Below are 10,568 nucleotides of genomic sequence, written 5' to 3' on the forward strand. Positions count from 1 at the left end.
ATCACTAATTCCATCAGACGTTGTTTTATAAAGTGCAGGAAAAGGCAAGGGCTAGGGCCATTTATCTTTTAAGGAATTTAGTGACTCAGGCAAGAGACAGGGGGCCGTGTGCTCTATCCTGTTTTGTCTTCAAAGAATCCTCCCAGAGAGCTGCACTTTGTCACAGCATCAGGGGCTTTGTGAAATTATGCTAGCAAGCAGAAGTGAGCAAATACGGCTTTTTGCATTTGCTGCTTTGTCTCACACTTCACGGCCCTCAAAGGAGCCAATGCTGCAGACGCCTTGATTTTGGACCTCCAGCCTCCAGAACTGTGAGGAAATCAATTTCTGTTGTTTAAGCCACTCAGTTAATAGTCCACTGTTATGGCCGCCCTAACAAACCAATAAAGTGAGTTACCTGGTGATCACGTGAAATGTCAGTTGTGATGACAGAAAGGTGCCCTTAGGAACACAAAACTACTAGGGTCCACTATGTGGAAGCAGAAGGCTGCAAGGAGTGAAACTGCAGGAAAGGAAGAAATGCCCAGTAGAAGAGAGGCCCCAGGTGCTCGCTCTGGCAGCACATACACTAAAATTGGAACAATACAGAGAAGATTAGCATGGCCCCTGTGCAAGGATGACAGACAAATTTGTGAAGCGTTCCCTATTTTTAAAAGTTAAAAAAAATTTTTTTTAAAAGACAGGAGGTCCCAGGACGCCCTGCTGCCTCTCTGCCCACCCTGCCCAGGCCAACTCTGCTACCAGGAAGAAATTCACAGGGCCAAATGACTCAGTCGTGTGTATTGAGGCCAGAAATGGATTATTTAATTTTTTTGCAGATGTACCTTTTTAATACTGTTTTGTTTCAGGCTAAAATTACAATATTAAAATTTAATATTCAAACATTAGCATGAGTTTGCATTTCTTCAATGTCCACCCACCTTTTTCCTCCAGCATATGTGGAATGGCAACAGGGGAGGGGTGGGAAGAGGACAAGGCTGTGGCTGCTGGTCTTACCTCTGCATTTGAGTGGCTCTGTGGCCTTGACCACATGGCTCCACTCCTCTAGGGTTTGGTTCCCTCCTCTCTCAAATGATGGAAATAACCTGGGTGTTCTAGAAGGCTCCTGCAGTTCAAAGTATTCCCAAGTCTGTGTATCTCTGGAGACTGGAGGGAGCCAAGAAGAGATGGACAACAGATGCCTGAGCAGAACTGATACGTATCTGCACTTTTGCCATCATCAGAGGTTGGAGGGGTCTTGGAGAGAGCCATGAACAAGAGCGTCTCCAAGTGTTGATAGGTGTGTGGCCTCAACAGGGTCCCTCCAGACTTTTAGGGAGACAAGTAAGAAAAATTCATAGTGGTTGTTCCTATATTTCTTGTAAAGGATAAAAGGTAAACATTACATGTATTCTTTTTTTTTTTTTTTTGAGACTGACTCTCGCTCTGTTGCCCAGGCTGGAGTGTAGTGGTGGGATCTTATCTCACTGCAACCTCCGCCTCCCAGGTTCCAGCACTTCTCGTGCCTCAGTCTCCTGAGTAGCTGGGATTATAGGTGTGCACCACCACGCCCAGCTAATTTTTGTATTTTTAGTAGAGACAGGGTTTCACCATGTTGGCCAAGCTGGTGTCGACCTCAAGTGATCTGCCTGCCTCAGCCTCCCAAAGTGCTGAGATTACAGGCATGAGCCACTGCGCCCAGCCTCATTACATGTATTCTAAAAATTAAAGATTTTCTGACTGCAAAGTCCTGGATTATTTACTGAAGCTTCTGTGACTGTATGTGTCTGACAGTATGTATGTTTGCCTATGTCACACATGCATGTGCCTCGGTTTCCCTGGTATCTCAAGAAGATTTTTAGTTTTTCTTTGGGGTAATTACACCCTGAAAAAGCAGGTACTTCAGGACTCCTTCCTTTTCTGTACTCTGAAGTCCAGCTCTTAATTTCTACTATTGGTGAGAGTGCAAGTCGATGTCACCTGACTTAGTACATGGGTATTCTCTCTAGCCTCTCAGGTTGAAAGTCTCCCTGCTGTGACTCATATCCACACTCTAATCTATGCAGGAGGAATTTTTTTTTTTTTTTACTAGACCTTTAGATGAAATTAGATAGAGTTAGCTTATCTCTCTCCTGGCACCTTCTTGTGCAGGTCCACCAGTCAAATCTAGCAGACTGCAAAAATACTAGACTTTCTCCACTGAAGAGTCAGGTAATGCCGGAAGAGTATTATGGCACAGCACTACTCCTCAGAGCAAACATTGGCTTTTCAGCTAACTTACAAGTTCCCTGGAAAATGCTTCTTAAGCCTTAGAGAAGAGAGACAGTCTTTTTCATATAACATAGCCAAACCAAGGGCATGACACTCCATCACCATCATCATACTCTGTTGATTAGAAGTGATTCACAGTTTCTGCCCACAATGAACAGAAGAGGTAACTCACTGTCGGTCACCTTTAGGTGTGTCCACCACACCATTCTTCCCAACATTTTGTAAGACTTCTTGTACATGCCAGGCATGGTAGCTCACCCCTGCAATCTCAGCAGTTTGGGAGGCCAGGGCAGGCAGATCACTTGAGGTCAGGAGTTTGAGACCAGCCTGGCCAACATGGTGAAACCTCATCTCCACTAAAAATACAAAATTAGCCAGGCGTAGTGGTGCACACCTGTAATCCCAGCTACTCAGGAGGCTGAGGCAGGAGAATTGCTTGAACCCAGGAGGCAGAGGTTGCAGTGAGCCGAGATCGCTTGACTGCACTCCAGCCTGGGCAACAGAGCAAGACCCTGTCTCAAAAAAATATATAAGGAAGCTTAATTGGGCATGGTGGCACACACCTGCAGTCCCAGCTACCCAGGAGGCTGAGGCAGGAGGATTGCTTGAGTCCAGGAGTTCAAGGCTGCAGTGGGCTATGACTGTGCAGCTGTACTCCAGCCTGGGTGACAGAGCAAGATCCTGTCTCTAAAATAATAATAATAATTAATAATAATAATATTGAAAGAATAAAAAAGATGGGGATAGAGATGAAACAAAATTGGCCATGAGCTGATAATTTTTGAAACTTTGAATTTAGTTATGCAGTGGGTCTCTACACTATTCGGCCTACTTTTAAATACATTAATTTTTTTGCAAAATAAAAAAACTGACGAGAAACAGTGATCAAGTTAGTAATAATCCTTATCATATTTCAGCAATTCTACATGCCAGACGCTATGCTAAGTGCCTCATTTACATCATCTCATTTGATTCTCACAATGGCCATATCAGAAAGTATTAATAGTGCATTTATAAATAAAAAACCTGCTTCTCTGATAGGTTAAATGACTTGCCCAAGTATATCAAGAACCAGATGCTGTGTTCTGACTTATGAGTGAGAGCTAAACGTCAAGTATATATGGACACAAAGAAGGAATCTATAGATACTGGGGCCTACTTGAGGGTGGGGGGTGCATGGAGGGTGAGGATCGAAAAACTACCTATTGGGTACTCTCCTTAGTACTCGGGAGATGAAATAATCTGTACCTCAAACCTCTCCGACATGAAATTTATCTATATAATAAACCTGTACATGTACCCCTGAACCTAAAAAGTTAAAAAAAAAAAATCTGCCTACAAACTCAAAACAAACAAACAAAAAACAGATGCTGAATTCAAGTCTCCTTTGATTTTAAAGCCCATAGCCCATATTCTTTTTTTTTTTTTCGGTGGGGGGGACGGAGTCTCACTCTGTTGCCCAGGCTGGAGTACAGTGGCAGGATCTTGGCTCACTGCAACCTCCGCCTCCTGAGTTCAAGTGATTCTCCTGCCTCAGCCTGCTGAGTAGCTGGGATTACAGGCATGCACCAACATGCCTGGCTAATTTTTGTATTTTTAGTAGAGACAAGGTTTCACCATGTTGGCCAGGCTGGTCTCGAACTCCTGACCTCAGGTGATCCACCCACCTCGGCCTCCCAAAGTGCTGGGATTACAAGCATGAGCCACCACACCCGGCTTCAAAGCCCATATTCTTAATTACTATTTCAAGTTAAGTCAGCAAGTATAGGTTAAATGCCTATAATGAAGCACTGGGAAGGTGACAACAATTAGAAGATGTGACGTTTGGTCTCAAGGAGATCAAAGCCGAGAAAATATTTATTCATTGCAATTCTGGCCCCGGATCATCAATTACAAATGAGGAGAGACAAATTATCTCAACACACTAGACCTTAGGCCCTTTACCTGTTTGATGAGATCATAGAATCCATCCTGCCAGTCACAGAGGACAGTAGGGTAGATCAAATGAAGTCATGTAAATAAAAGCCACGAGGAAGAGTAAAGGGCGGTATAAGTAAAAAGGACAAAATGAAGCAACAGTAATGGCAATATTGTGGTTGAAGATAAGAAGCCTTTAGCCTACGTAGAAGATTTTTAGTGTTCTAAACCCAGCTGTCCTCAGTGCCGTGGTTTTTCCTTCATGAAAGCTCCTCAACAAATTCATGTATAGGGAGGCTGGCCCTACGAACACCCAGGACAGTGACATTTCAGAGGCATTGTAAGAAGCTTGGTCATCACACTGCAGTGGCTTCCTCTCCAGGACTGTGCTTAGCACACAGGAGAGCCACATATGGTGACCGGAAATTATTTCTGATGTAGTGATTGGGAAATTGTGACAATGTATACTAATGAGGTGACAAGAACAGATGGTGTCAGATGCACATTAATCTTTAGCCTGATGTCCTTCATGATGTCCAACCTCCAGTTTCATCTCCTGCCACACTCATCCCCCATACTTACACTCTTCACACTGGCCTGACCCAAAATGCAGATTCCAGGACGCAGGCTATCTCACTGCATTCTTACTTACAATTCTCATACCAGAACACCCTTCCTCCTCCCCTCGTCTTAATCTTACTTGTTTTTTGAGATTTAAGTCAGGTCCTTCTTAGGAAGATTTCCCTGATTCAGATCCAAGTTGAATTATGATAGCCCTCCTTTGGCTCCCACAAAATCTTATAACTTCCTAACTGTGTTTTATGAATGATTATGAATGGTTGTCTAGTTTAGCACTATGTCAAGAGCTATTGAGAGCAGGGCTGGGCACGGTGGCTCACAGCTGTAATCCTAGCCCTTAGAGAGGCCAAGGTGGGAGGACTGTTTGAGGACGCCTCAAGCACACCCAGCCTAGGCAACAGAATGAGATCTTGCCTGTACAAAAAAACAAAAGATTAATTGGGCGTGGTGATGTGCACTTGTAGTCCCAACTACTTGAGAGACTGAGGCAAGAGGATTGCTTGACCCCAGGAGATCGAGGCTGCGGTGATCCATGATGGTGTCACTGTACTCCAGTCTGAGCAACAGAGCAAGACCCCACCCCCCAAAAAAAAAGCTATTGAGGGTAGCAGTTTACTTTCATTGCTCTACCTCTAGTACCTACAGAAGAGCAGAGCCCATAGTAGGTACTTTGTGTGATTACTTATTGAATAAAAGGATGGTATATCACAGAAAATAATTAACCTATTTCCCCTTTTAAGGGTGATGGTTCCTTATCACTAAGGATTCTTTGCTGAGTACTACATTGGTTGTGAGTGTGCAAACATGGAAATGGTTGCCCCAGATCTACACTGTTCATCGTAATTAAGAGGAGAGCGATTTGGAGGACCAAAAAATCAGAAATGGCAGAAGAGTAGTCCTCAAGGGCATGGCCATATTACTTTTTGCAAGGCTGGCCGCTGTCATAGATCAACTTTGGCAGGGCACGGTGGCTCACGCCTGTAATCCCAGCACTTTGGGAGGCCAAGGAGGGCGGATCACCTGAGGTCGGGAGTTTGAGACCAGCCTGACCAACATCAAGAAACCCCGTCTCAACTAAAAATACAAAAATTAGCTGTGCATGGTGGTGCACACCTGTAATCCCAGCTACTCAGGATGCTGAGGCAGGAGATCACTTGAACCCGGGAGGCGGAGGTTGCAGTGAGCCGAGATTGTGCTATTGCACTCCAGCCTGGGCAACAAGAGCGAAACTCTGTCTCAAAATAAAATAAAATAAAATAAAAACATAGATCAACTTTGACATATCATTGGCTTAATGAAATGAAAGTTTATTTCTCACTCATATGAAGCTGAATTCTCATTTTTTTTTCCTACTCATGTAAGCCCCCAAAAGATGACTCTGACAGCAAGGGGTAGAGATGAGGATTGCTGTTTGGATTTGATTGGCTCCCACAGTCATACTGGGAGCCAGGTTAATAGAGGCTTCAGTACTAAGAGTCCCTGAGCTTCAATATCCAGCCAGCAGGGGGAGAAAGAGAGAGGATTGTCCATGGAAGTTTTCATGGGCCAGGCCATGTCACTTCTACTCATGTTCCATTGGGTAAACTCAGCCCTTCCGTTACATCTAACTGCAAAGGCATCTGGGAAATGTAATCTAGCTACATGCCCAAGAGCAAGAGAAAACCACCTTTGCAGAACACATAGTAATTCTACTGCAAAGGTTGAGAGGTGGGGAATGTCAAAAATGAAGAAATTATCTTCATTTTTGATACCTTTTGCAAAGGTAAGATAGGAGGGAAAGAGAGGAAGAAAGGCTAAGGGAGGAAGGGAGAAGATAGGAAGCAAAACAGCACAGAGGAATCTGAAGGAGTTTGTGCTGAGTAGTGTTATACAGCCTCTACTCCAGTGTGCTGAAAATAACCTTCAGTGTACTACATTGTTGAGTAATGATTGTGAGTAGATATAGTTGGGAAGGGACTAGCACTGAAGAATAAGGACAAAGCTAACATGTGGGTGATAGAATGAGCTATCAACGCAATTGCAGGCTTCTTCCAATATGATTTCATTTGTCGAAACATGACTGACAACTCCTTTTGGGTAACTGCCTCCAGAAGCAATTCCCAGCCTTCCAAGAAAATCTCAGACTTTTTAAAAAAGGAAAAGTTACTAAATTTAGTCCCTAGTAATGGCAGGGCCAAGATCAAGGCCCAGTCTGTAAATCCTGTTGTCTCTCTACTCTACTAGTGGAGTTAAATGTGAGAGAAGAAAATGTGAATCCTGAGCCACTCAGGAATTGAGAAGCTTTCATTTCTCTCATGTCTATTACGCACGTGCTTGCTTTCACTAAAACCTCCTAACCTCTCAGTAAGGCATCGTTATCTCCCTTTACAGATGAAGAGGCTGCAATTACCAGGGCCACATTGCTGGTAAGTGGCAGTACTAGGAATAAGAATTCAGACTGCTAATTGTATCAACAACATAATAAAATTTAACATTTATTTATTTAGCATTTCCTATGTGCCAAACAGAATACCAAGAACTTTACCTGCATTATTGAATGTTAATCCTTAAGACAAACCTATGATAAGTACTAGTAGTATCCCCATTTTGCAGATGAGAAAACTAAAATAGAACGGGCATTGTTTATCCAAGTGTTCTTAGCTTCTGACAGTGGGGCTAGTATTTGTACACAGGTGTTCTGACTGTGAGTCCGTTGGACTAGCCTCCTCTCTTCCCACTGTCCTGCTCAAGCTCTGTCAATTATACCCCACTGATTCCTGAAAACATATTTGCTATATGCAACCCCCACCCCCCGCCCCAAGAAGAGAATATATTTTGGAGTCTTTATGTCTCAGAAGATCACTTTAAAGTCCCTTTCATATGAGTGACCAACTATCCTGGTTTGACTGGACCTGTTCCAATTTGGCTCTTAGAGCCTTTCATCCTGGGAAACTCTTCAGTCCTGAGCCCACTGGGACTGTTGGTCACCCTATTTCCCACTCTGAAATCTGTGAGTTTATACACTGTTTGCAAGATCCTCTGTTCTACCCTGGAAAGAGAAGGATCAGTTGTGCACACCCTCAGAATTTCACCTCTCCTCTCAATTAGTCAGACTGCAGTTATCTACCCTGTTTTTCTCCTTTTAACCTACTCCTATAGCTGCCTAAGAAACATATGTGAAAAACTTGACACCCTTGGCAGAAATGAGGATCTATAATATACTTCATGGGTTATGCAGTTTTATCGTCCATGAAGACTTTAATGAGGGATCATTCTTCATCTTGAGTAAGTCATCTAAGCAGCGCATTTGAGACTCGGTACCACTAGGAATCAGCAAGTCCCCCTGTGGCCTGTGCTGTTTCTGAACCAAGAGAACGAAGAGAAGCCATGGCCAGAAGCTAAGAAGCACCTAGTGAGAACCGGGACAACTTTTCCAAAGACTACATATCTTTAAACACCGTTTGAGGCATAATCCTAGACTGTTGATTCAAATGTGGCACAGGAGTAAGTTAGCTTTAGAGATGTGTTAGTCTGAAATAAGAGCATGTTAGCAGGGCATCTGTAGAGGAGAAGTTTGCCTGGGTGGGATCTGAAATATGAACAAAAATTCACCATTACCGTTAAGCAGCTGCCTCACTTTCCTTCAATTTCATGTTAGGGTTTTGTTTCTTTAGCTTGCCACCCATAACAAAGTATGTCATCCTGGGATCTTTTTTTTTTGAGATGGAATCTAGCTCTGTCACCCAGGCTGGAGTGCAGTGGCGCAACCTCCGTCTCGCATATTCAAGCGATTTTCCTGCCTCAGCCTCCTGGGTAGCTGGGATTACAGGTGCCTACCACCACATCCGGCTAATTTTTGTATTTTTTTAGTAGAGACAGGGTTTCACTATGTTGGCAAGGCTGGTCTCAAACTTCTGACGTCACGATCCACCCACCTCAGCCTCCCAAAGCGCTGGGATTACAAATGTGAGCCACCTTGCCCGGCCCATACTGGGGTCTTAATCAGCAACAACAAAGTACCACAAATAGGGTGTTTTGGGTGGCTTAACCAACACATTTTTTTCTCACAGTTCTGGATACTGGAAATACCAGGATCAGGGTACCAGTATGGTTGGGTTCTGGTGAGAGCATTCTTGCTGGCTTGCTGATGGTGGCCTTCTTGCTGTGTGCTTACATAATGGTGAGAGAGAAAGAGCTCTGGTAACTCTTTAAGGTCCCTAATCCCATCATGGGGCCCCACTCTCATGACCTCATCTAAATCTAATTATTTCCTATAGGTCCCACCTCCAACCACCATCACACTGGGGGCCTAAAATTCAACATATGAGTTGGGGTAGGGGTTAGCACAAATATTCAACCCATGACACCCGTGTGTCAGGAGCTCCAGAGTCTCTTTGCTCCCATCAGAAGCAAGCCCCTAACTGTGCAGACTCGTCCCAGATGCAGTGACAGATAATGCTCTTATTCAAGGGGGAAAGTAGTTTTAATAAACTTTATATCTTGAGATAATTTTAAATTAAATATTAAATTTACAAAAAATTTTAAAGATTAACTTAACAAAACAATTGTAAAGATAATGGAGCACTCTTATACTTCTCACCCAATATCGTTTATTGTTGATATCTTCCGTTATCATGGCACATTTGTCAAATCTAAGAAGCCAACAGTGGTACATTATTTTTAATGGAAATTTAGATTTTCTTTGGATTTTACCATTTTTTTCCACAAATTTCCTTTTTCTGTTCCAAGAACCAATCCAGGATATCACATTGTACCTAGTTGTCACATCTCTTGAGTCTCCTCTGGTCTATATTGAGATAGACTTTATAATCTCAGTCTTTACTTGTTTCTGATGACCTTTACAGTTTTGAAGAATGTGAGTTAATTGTTTTGTTGAATGTCCCTCAATTTGGGTTTGTCTGGTGAAAAACACAGCTTTTATTTAGCAATAGATCAGCCTAGATTTTGGTTCTAATCTAATCAGATGATCCATAGCATAAATAGGATCCTGCCTCATTTCTGCAAAGAAGCACCTGCTTTATATATATATGTCTATAATTGACTATTGTCTCTCTATCCTTAGTTTCTCAATAACGGAAAGTAGCATTAGAGCTATAAAAATCTAGATTCAAATCTTGACTTCATATACATAACTTTGATCTAGGACAAATCATTTAACTTCTATGAGATTTGATTTATTTTTTAACATGAGAATAATAAAATGTTGAGTTTATGGTACTGTTGTGAAGATTAAATCAGCTATGCATGTAGCACTTAGGATATTATATAGCACGTGAATGTTTAATGAATATCAGTTTCCTTCCCCTAAATTTGTTCTTTTTAGTCACCCCAGAGTCTGCCTCTGAATATCATCTGTTGCCATTTGTTCATAACAAGTACGTATGAAAAACGCAGACTGCAGTTACTGCCCAGCTCATAATATCCTCAGTATCCTAGTCTATGCAATTCATTCTTTTCTTACAGTAACTGTATTAGTCCATTTTGTGTTGCTATAAAGAAATACCGGAGCCTTGGTAGTTTATAAAGAAAAGAGGTTTAATTGGTTCACGGTTCTGCAGGCTTTACAGAAAGCATGGCTCCAGCATCTGCTGGGCTTCTGGGGAGGCCTCAGGAAGCTTTCAGTCATGGCAAAAGGCGAAGGGGGAGTAGGCGTGTCACATAGAGGCATCAAGGGAGGAGGTGCCAGGCTCCTTTAAACAACCAGATCTCACGTGAACTAACAGAGTGAGAATTCACTCTTCACCAAGGGGATGGCACTAAGCCATTCATGAGGGGCCTACCCTCCATGATCCAAATCCCTCCCACCAGGTCCCACCTCCAAT

At 42.9% G+C, this 10,568-nt stretch overlaps 1 non-coding gene across 1 annotated transcript; it reads left to right on the forward strand.

The window, feature by feature from the left end:
• The first annotated feature begins 544 nt into the window (after positions 1-544).
• On the forward strand, positions 545-651 carry LOC116814073 (U6 spliceosomal RNA). The gene has a single exon (XR_004371158.1). It is a non-coding gene; the product is annotated as a U6 spliceosomal RNA (small nuclear RNA).
• The last annotated feature ends 9,917 nt before the right edge of the window (positions 652-10,568 follow it).

This window comes from Hylobates moloch, unplaced genomic scaffold, assembly GCF_009828535.3.
Source record: "Hylobates moloch isolate HMO894 unplaced genomic scaffold, HMol_V3 SCAFFOLD_9, whole genome shotgun sequence".
Lineage (NCBI taxonomy): Eukaryota > Metazoa > Chordata > Mammalia > Primates > Hylobatidae > Hylobates > Hylobates moloch.